Source organism: Saccopteryx leptura, chromosome 2 (genome assembly GCF_036850995.1).
Source record: "Saccopteryx leptura isolate mSacLep1 chromosome 2, mSacLep1_pri_phased_curated, whole genome shotgun sequence".
In the NCBI taxonomy this organism is placed as follows: domain Eukaryota; kingdom Metazoa; phylum Chordata; class Mammalia; order Chiroptera; family Emballonuridae; genus Saccopteryx; species Saccopteryx leptura.
In genome coordinates, this window is record NC_089504.1 from 1,177,430 (window position 1) to 1,187,029 (window position 9,600).

The following is a 9,600-nucleotide window of genomic DNA, read 5'->3' on the forward strand; positions in this document are numbered from 1 at the left end:
TGCCCTGGCCGGGAATCGAACCCGGGACTCCCGCACGTCAGGCCGACGCTCTACCACTGAGCTAACTGGCCAGGGCCCCGGTTGGTTTTTCTAAAACCCAACGGCCTTTCAGGGCGTTCCCATCTGGCGCGCTTCACCCGGTGTTGGGCTTGACCCTCCCCAACAAGCACACGGACCCCGCTGCCCTGCCACGAGTCCGAGAGATCAGGGCTGTGAGTGTGAATACGTTAGGTTCTTCAGCAATCCCCGGGGGGTCCCCTCCCCAGGTGCAAGCCCCGGGGGGTCCCCTCCCCAGGTGCACAGTTCTTTAACTGTGGTCGCCACGCACCTCAGTCCGGGGAACATAAGGAAGTGGAGTTCAGCAGGGTCATCAGAAGGTTAACATTGAAGGGGTAGGTTCTGATGGGCTTCTGTCATAACCTGTAACCTCTCCACCTTCCCCCAGCACAAAATCAAAGAGGGCAGATGGGACCGCGATCCTTGCGATCAGACGGAAACTCTTGCCTTCTTTAGCCCGTGGGAAGGTGGCGGTGGTTGAACTGAGCCTTGGAAGGGGCTGGGTCTGCCTGGCTCAGCCAGCTAGAGGTCGGGGCTGGGGCTTCAGGCCAGCTGAAGCCAGTGTGCCCACAGGTGTTGATGTTGGCTTTCCACGGGATGGGCAGTTGTGGAATTGCTTGAAAGTGAGGATGGCCCCAATCTGAGATAGGTTCAGGGGATGCCTCTCTCAGTAGCAAGGTCAGTTGCTACTATTTGAGAGACACTGTGTAGCTCTGTTCTTGTATCTGGACATCAGCAGTGCTGCTTAGGATGGTGGCCCTCAACTCCCCACTCCTGACCTCTCACTGCCAAGCCTCCTGTCCTGTCCACTGTCCACGGCACAGCTGTGCCAAGCACTCGTGGCATCCAGCCAGGCACTGTGCTCTGCCTCCCACTGCCGGTCAGTCAGGCCACATGTGGGCTCCTGTGACCGGAGGCTGAGTGTTGGGGACTGAAATATAAACAGTGTATTTTTGCAATCTGGATATCTTGGGGACAGAGGTGCTGGGCCCAACCCCCCACCTCACCTGCCTAGTTAACAAAGAGCTACACCTGATTCTTGCTTGTCCCACCGGTGTTTTCTGGAAGAGGCTGAAAGCTAGTTTCTTATTGGTGTAAAGTTAGATTTGAATGGTATGGTGGGGGCTGTCTTTGAGTTGTCTTGGAAACAATTGAATTGCTAATGGCCATGTTTTTTCCCCCTGAATAAAGACGGATGTGCTTGTGGGAGCCGCCATTGCATCGGCTTAGGAGCAGTAGGAGCAGTAGAGACTGTTCACCGTGCTGTCCTCCCGAACCCATCTGTATGTATATATCTTTAAGTCTCTGTCTATCATTTATTCAATTTCATACCTTTTCCCGTTGGAAGACCCCATAATAGACTCGTCATGGCTGGACTGCGATAATTGGCGCCCATATGTGTGGCCATCGAATAAGGGAAAGAGGAGAGGTGATGGAACCCCCCCCCCCCCCGAAGTGTGCACATGGAGTAAGTGCAGAGCCTTTAGAAAGTGCTTTTAAGTAGAGTTTGGGGGGAGAGGATAGTAATAAAGTAATCTGGGAGTAAATAACTATGGGAGTGCTAGGATCAAAAGTAAGGGATCTTTTTGTAGAAATGTTTCCATATGAGGACGAATCATTGTCTGAAGAGTATCAGGGTGAGCCGGAAATGGAGGGATGTGAATATGAGAACAACTTGGAGTCTGAGGATGACTCGGGGGATATAAATTTCACGGCTATGGCTGCCTTAACCGCAGGACCTCCACCGCCCTCAGCTCCTTCTTACATTCAATCCTCTGCTCCCCTTGTCGGGCTGATTCCAGAGTCTATAGCTCAATATCTGGGAAAGCCCCGCTCCAACCATCTATAGAACAAGCTCGAAATATAGGGAAACAATAACCGGCTTTACCTGTTTTCCTGTTGTAGAAAGACAGGACGAGACAGGGAGACTAGTGTGAGAACATGAACCTGTACCTTTTAGAACTCTGAAAGAACTCAAACTTGCTTGTGCTCAGTATGGGCCTGCTGCCCCTTTTCACTTGGTTTATCAGATACTGTTAGGGCAAAGGCTCTTCCCCCAAATGACTGGAAGGCGATTGCTCGTGCTTGTCTCTCCGGGGGTGATTATTTGCTGTGGAAGTCAGACTTCCGTGAAAAGGCCGTGGAGCAGGATGAGAAAAATCAGCAAGAGGAGATTGCTGCTACTGTAGATATGTTAACTGGAGAAGCACAATATGCCCATACGGCAACTCAATTAGAGTATCAACTAACTACTTATGATATAATTAATCAGCTAGCCACACAGGCATGGAAATGCCTGCCTACTCCAGGGGCAAAAATGGAAGAATTTGGTAAAATTAGACGAGGCGCAGATGAGCGATTTCAAGAATTTGTTTCACAGCTAATTCAAGCACTTGAAAGAAGAGTAGAGGATAAAAATGTAGGAAAGATTTTAATAAAGCAGTCAGCATATGATAATGGTCATCGGCTGGTCAGGCTGCACTTCGGCCTGACCGCAAGAAGGGAGATAGAGAGGACTGGATCAGAATCTGCGCCGATGCTGGGCCTTCACACATGCAGGGTCTTGCTTTTGTCACAGGTGTTAAGGCAAGACTTCCAGGATGATACTTTGAAAAAAGGCAGAACAAACAAAAAAAGGAAGGTCAGGAAAGTACTGCTGCTCCTGGACCTTGTTTCCAGTGCGGGGTGGGGGGTGGGGGGGTGGGACACTTTGCTAAAAGTTCTCCTCCTCCCCCTGGATGTCAGTCTCAGCCTCCCTTCCAGGGCAGCCAGCTCCTCAAACTCCAGACCTCTGCCCAGGCTGTAGGAGAGGGAAACATTGGGCGAAGGAGTGTAGGACTGAATATACTGCCGAAGGGCAGGTGGGGCCCTCCCCAGCCCCATCAAACAATAGGGGCCATGTCGGTGTCTCCTCAGCAAACTGATTCCAGCAGGCCAGACATTGCCCAACTGGCCCGGCAACAGCCGGCAGTGCAAGACTGGACCTCAGTCCCACCTCCCACTTCGTATTAACTCCAGAGATGGGACCTCAAGCTAAACCCACTAGAATTTTGGGGTCACTTCCCAGTAACACAGTAGGACTCTTATTAGGAAGAAGTGTGCTAGCGTGCCAGCCCATGCTGAGGACCCCTGACCCAATTCAGCTTATAGTTTAAAAGGAACTGGTTTATAGTCACAGCTGCAAGTGGAAATTTTTGACAAGCTTGTGCAGGGTCTAAGATCTGATCTTGCTGACACAAGCAGGATGTAGTTTTCACACTTCAGCTTTTGTAGAATTAACAGGAAGGCTGTTTATTATCTTTAGAACAATGTATGCTTTTGTAAGATATTATGCAAACGTGCTGAAGCAACTGTAACTTTGTGGTTTTGTCTTTAAATACTGTCCCCCCCCCTGCCTCCGGGCTGTTCCTTGCTTCCCTTCATGGAGTGCAAGTGGACAGTCAGCTGGCCAGCTATTAAAGGCTCTCTAAATTTTAATCAAAATTGGGCTCTAGCCTGACCAGGCAGTGGCGTAGTGGATAGTGTCGGACTAGGACGCGGAGGACCCAGGTTCAAGACTCTGAGGTCGCCAGCTTGAGCGAGGGCTCATCTGGTTTGAGCAAAAGCTCACCAGCTTGGACCCAAGGTCGCTGGCTTGAGCAAGGGGTTACTCAGTCTGCTGAAGGCCCACGGTCAAGGCACATATGAGAAAGCAATCAATGAACAACTAAGGTGTTGCAATGAAAAACTAATGATTGATGCTTCTCATCTCTCTCCGTTCCTGTCTGTCTGTCCCTGTCTATCCCTCTCTCTGACTCTCTTTCTGTCTCTGTAAAAAAATAAAATAAAAAATTGGGCTCTGCCTTAGTTTCTTGCAAGTTACACTGTAACATCGGGAGGCCCCAGCGAGATACCACCGGACCTCGTTGGTGGTCGGGCCAGGGCCCATGTGGGCCTTCGGGGGCCCGGCCTGGGGGAGATCTCTGAGAGACGTTCCTCAGCCCAGGCACAAGGCTACCGAGGAACCAAAGAGCTTCTCTGCTTAATTAGAAGCTGAGCCGCTCAGGATCTTACTGGTAAGAAACTCGGTCCAGACAGGTTGGGGTGCCCCTAGGGGGTCGGCGGCAGGGCTGGACGCAGCGTAACCTCTGCGACCCGATCCCGGCACACAACGGTGGACAGTGACCCCAGGTTTAGTGTTTGTCTGTCTGTTGTTCTCGGGGGAGTGTTTGTCCAGTTGTCTTTCTCAGTCTAGACCTCGTCGAGTCCATCAATATGGGTCAGTCTGCTTCGTGTGCTAAGTGGATGCCGCTTGAAGGTTTTTTGAATAATTTCCAGGACCTCAAGAAATGAGCTGTGGACTACGGAGCAACTGTTAGCTCCGGGAGACTAGGCACTCTGTGCGAGTTAGAGTGGCCAGCGCCCCCCACCCCACCCCAGGGAACTGGCCTTCCAAGGGATCTACTAATCTCTCTTGCTTATCAGGTTTAATCAGTCATCTTCAGGCGTCCTGGACACCCGACCAAATTCCATATATACAGATTGTGATTGATGTTCTCACTGAGTAGCCTAAGTGGCTCAAAGACTGCCTCTCGCCCTCCAAACTGTGAAAGAAGAGGCAAACCCCACTAAAATGTATGCTTAAGAATTTCAAAATCAGATTTTCCAATCATGTAAAAATTGTCTAAAGGTACATTGAAAACTAAATTAGGCCCTGGCCGGTTGGCTCAGTGGTAGAGTGTCGGCCTGGCGTGCGGAAGTCCCAGGTTCGATTCCCGGCCAGGGCACACAGGAGAGGCACCCATCTGCTTCTCCACCCCTCCCCTTTTCCTTCCTCTCCCACAGCCAAGGCTCCATTGGAGCAAAGTTGGCCCCGGGCAGAGCATCGCCCCCTGGTGGGCATGCCGAGTGGATCCCAGTCAGGTGCATGCGGGAGTCTGTCTGACTGCCTCCCTGTTTCCAACTTCAGAAAATACAAAAAACCCCACAAAAACCCCTGAAAAAATGTGATTTTCATCAAATGCATCATGAGCTAATAGTTTATAATCCTTTTATTGTGAATTGTACTAAATTTGTACTAATAATAAGGCATATAGAATTGTATAATCTGCCAAATACAAAGACTTCCTTTTTGTACCAAGAATCTGTTGTAGAAAAAAAATATTTTCTATATTAGAAATGTATATGTTATTTCAAGTCTTTTGTTAATTCTCCTTTTTTAAATTTTTAAAATTTATTTATTTTAGAAAGAGAGAGAAGAGACAGAGAGACAGAGAGAGAGAAGGGGGGGAGGAGCAGGAAGCATCAACTCCCATATGTGCCTTGACCAGGCAAGCCCAGGGTTTTGAAACAGCGACCTCAGCATTTCCAGGTTGACGCTTTATCCACTGCGCCACCACAGGTCAGGCTATTAATTCTCCTTTTTATTTGCTTTTTCATAGCCCTGTAATATTGAAATCTTGGTTTAAATATTAGGGGATATGTAATATATGTAATGATTATTAATGTAATGATTCAGTATTGTTCAATGTTCGGTCACCAAACCCAGAGTGGGTTTGGTCACCAAAACCCAAATATTACTATTAATTGGCTTAATAGTAGAATTCTCAACATAATAGGTAGAAAAAATAAAATAGAAAATAGATGACTAATTGTGGTAGTAGAAAACATTTAAGTTTTGTGCCCAGATTGAAGGGTTAAAGGATGTGAACAGAAATCTGTTTCTCTTGAGCTTTCAGACATTATCTATTAGGGTGTGTAACGTTATAGCATAAATAAGGTATGTTTTCTTAGGATGTAAAATCGATTTATAATTAAGTAGAGTATAAGCTTTATTTTATGAAATATTGGTCATTTCAGTTAGTGCTTTTAACTAGATCTTTAGAATTGAGGCATAGAAGTAATAGGAAATAGTTTAAATCCTTTTTTCCACGTGACCTATGGAATGAGAAAGCTCAGAATCTCCTTTCTCAGGGAAGCCTCGAGCCCTCACAGTACTGTTAGAATCTGTACTGTACATACGCTGCCCCACTTAGGACAACCAAGACCACCTCGAGAAAGAAAAGGAACCATAAGTTTGTCTAAGGTGTCAGAAGTTATTCAGGATCCTTGGAAGACCCCGCAGCTTCCTTAGGCTACATGAAGCTTACAGAGTAGGCCCTGGCCGGTTGGCTCAGTGGTAGAGCATTGGCCTGGCGTGCGGAAGTCCTGGTTCAATTCCCAGCCAGGGCACACAGGAGAAGCGCCCATCTGCTTCTCCACCCCTCCCCCTCTCCTTCCTCTCTGTCTCTCTTTTCCCCTCCCGCAGCCGAGGCTCCATTGGAGCAAAGATGGCCCGGGCACTGGGGATGGCTCCATGGCCTCTGCCTCAGGCACTAGAATGGCTCTGGTCACAGCAGAGCAACGCCCGGATGGGTGGAGCATTACCCCCTTGTGGGCATGCCGGGTGGATCCCGGTCGGGCACATGTGGGAGTCTGTCTGACTGCCTCCCCATTTTCAGCTTCAGAAAAATACAAAAAAAAAAAAAAAAAACTTACAGAGTCAATGCACCTCTAGACCCAGAGGCTCCAGAAGATACTAACACAATCAACTTAGCCTTTACATAGCATTCAGCTCTAGAAATTAGAAAGGAATGTATTATAAGTTTAAAAACAAAAGATAGCATCATCAGCTGCTAAAAAAATAAATAAAACTAAGCATATCGGAAGGGACATTGCCTCTCCCTCACTCACATAAATATAAATAACTCTGTTTGGCCCCTAAGATGGCTGGTTAAAGACGGGTAAGATTCCTGATGGCAGGAACAACCTAAGACAGGCACAGTCGAAGAGGGGCCATCAGGACAAGGCTTAAGAACTAACAAAAGTAAAAAAAAAAAAAAAAAAAAAAGAACTAACAAAAGTGAGGCTCAAACCCTCACCCCAACAATACAGGGGCCTGCTCCCTGAAATAGTGGCCTTCATCCACTGTCCAGGGCACCAAAAGAGGGGGAACTCCCTAGAAACTCAAGAAAAACCAAGCAGCTGATGATACTACCAATAAAGGAGCCCTAAAGCCAGTGGGGTTTTAGGAAATTTTAGTGACTTTACTAGAACCCTTGCTGCCAAAGGTTTATTCGCAACCAATTAGAAAAAGATTTTGCCAGCAGGAAAGGGATAATTAAGAATAAGAAATTATAGGCCCTGGCCGGTTGGCTCAGTGGTAGAGCGTCGGCCTGGCGTGCGGGAGTCCCAGGTTCGATCCCTGGCCAGGGCACACAGGAGAAGCGCCCATCTGCTTCTCCACCCCTCTCCCTCTCCTTCCTCTCTGTCTCTCTCTTCCCCTCCTGCAGCCAAGGCTCCACTGGAGCAAAGATGGCCTGGGTGCTGAGGATGGCTCTGTGGCCTCTGCCTCAGGCGCTAGAATTCTAGGCTCTGGTCACAACAGAGCGACCCCCCAGATGGGCAGAGCATTGCCCCCTGGTGGGCATGCCGGGTGAATCCCAGTCGGGCGCACGTGGGAGTCTGTCTGACTGCCTCCCTGTTTCCAACTTCAGAAAAATACAAAAAAAAAAAAAAAGTAGCATTTGTTTCTACAGTAGACTTTATTACTATTAATGAAAACATCAAGTCTACCTGTTAAATATCTGTTGCATGTTATAGGCTGACATTTCTACTCAACAGCCTCATGCACCTTCTTATAATGAGTCAAGGATTTGACTCAGGATATAAAACCAGTGGGGAGTGTGGTAAGGTGCCAAAAAACTGTAAAACTCAGTATTGGCAATGCCATTTAGTTTAACTATAGTTCTCTGAAAGAATGGAGGTTATCTGAAGAACTTCCTTTCCCTTTCAATAAGAGACAATATTTGCATATCCTACACTGATTTTAACTCTTCCTCCCTTCCTGGAATCCTGAGAGTAAGATACACCTCTAGACAAAGGAATGGGAGGTAGACACTAAAAGATTTGTGAATAACTTTGATATGTAGAGCGACATCACTATTGTGTTACCTTGTAAGTTTTAATGTTTTTTATAGATACAAATGTTATAAGCTTGTGTTTTTTGTTGTTGTTGTTGACAGAGACAGTGAGACAGAGAGAGGGACAGATAGGGACAGACAGACAGGAAGGTAGAGAGATGAGAAGCATCAATTTTTTGTTGTGACACCTTAGTTGTTTATTGATTGCTTTCTCATATGTGCCTTGACTAGGGGCTACAGCAGACCAAATAACCCCTTGCTCAATCAAGCCAGCGATCCTGGGTCCAAGCTGGTGAGCCTTGCTTAAACCAGATGAATCTGCGCTCAAGCTGGTGACCTAGGGGTCTCAAACCTGGGTCCTCCGCATCCCAGTCCGACACTCTATCCACTGCACCAGTGCCTGGTCAGGCTATAAGCTTGTTAATGATTGATTATTTTGTCATGCTCCCCTTCCTTTTTCCCCCTAACCTGTATGTGGTCAAGTCTATATAACTGACTTCAGGGCTATTTTGCACACACACGATTTGGGTCAGCTATACTCCGTGTAAGTCATATGTAGCTGGCTTATTACTAAATCTTTTCCTAAAACTTCTTCTGTATCCTGCCTTGGTGTCTCTATGTAATCTGTGGAACTAAGATACGTTACTTTACAACAGACGAGCCCAGGGTATTTCTTCCATGTAGCAGGTAAACTGATCTCACTTTTTATGGACATGAGGGCCACTTACTATGCCTTGCCTGAATATTCAGGTTTTTATTCATCCCTCGAAGATCTCTGTTGTGGGTGTTAATAGTCTTATTTTCTGCTGCTTTGTTTAATATATAGTGTCTCCTTTATTCCTCCTGCCTCAATGCCCCATGCCTATTTTAGGCTGGGACCTGCTCCTAATTTAGATGAATTTACCTCTGCCACCCAGCATAGTGTATCCCAAGGTTCTCTTCACCACCCCACGGCTGCAGAGCTGCAGGGAAAGGCACCCTGGGTTCATCTCTCCAGTTTAAAGAAAACAGAAGCTCCGTCTCCATACGTGCTGCAGATGGCTTTTCCAGTCTACCTGAATTATTACCAGCTAGAAGCAGTGGTCACTGGGACTTGGACTCTAGCTGCAAAGTGTGGAAATGTGACCACAACTCCAGTGCCTTGTGGACTTTTCCTCAATGTGTGTGACTCCTGTTCCCTGAGATAGTTCTCAGACTGAAGTGGGGTTGGGTGACATTTACAAATACTATGAAGCGGTGATGGTGTCAACATGGACTTGGTGAAAGTACATTAACATGTTAAGGACATTTAAGACTGTAAAATTTTTATTTTAGATCCTGTTGTATTAGTTAAGATTTTGCTTGATAATCTAATAAGCTTTAATCACTTCATTGTATTAGGACACTTGTTATAGTATTGGTTAGCATTGGCTATTTTAATTTTGTTATTTATTTTATATTTATTTTATATTTTTCCAGTCTGCCTCCAAATTGGAACATGGGAATTTAGATGAGTATGAATCACAGCACAAGAATTCAAGTTTTAAAAAATACAGAAGGGGGATCTGTTGGGGACCGAAATATAAACAGTGTATTTTTACAATCTGGATATCTTGGGGACAGA

The 9,600-nt window shown here is 46.7% G+C and overlaps 1 non-coding gene across 1 annotated transcript; it reads right to left on the reverse strand.

Annotated features, from left to right (window-relative positions):
• TRNAV-GAC (transfer RNA valine (anticodon GAC)) lies at window positions 1-76 on the reverse strand. Its single transcript has one exon. It is a non-coding gene; the product is annotated as a tRNA-Val (tRNA).
• Between the last annotated feature and the right edge of the window lie 9,524 nt (window positions 77-9,600).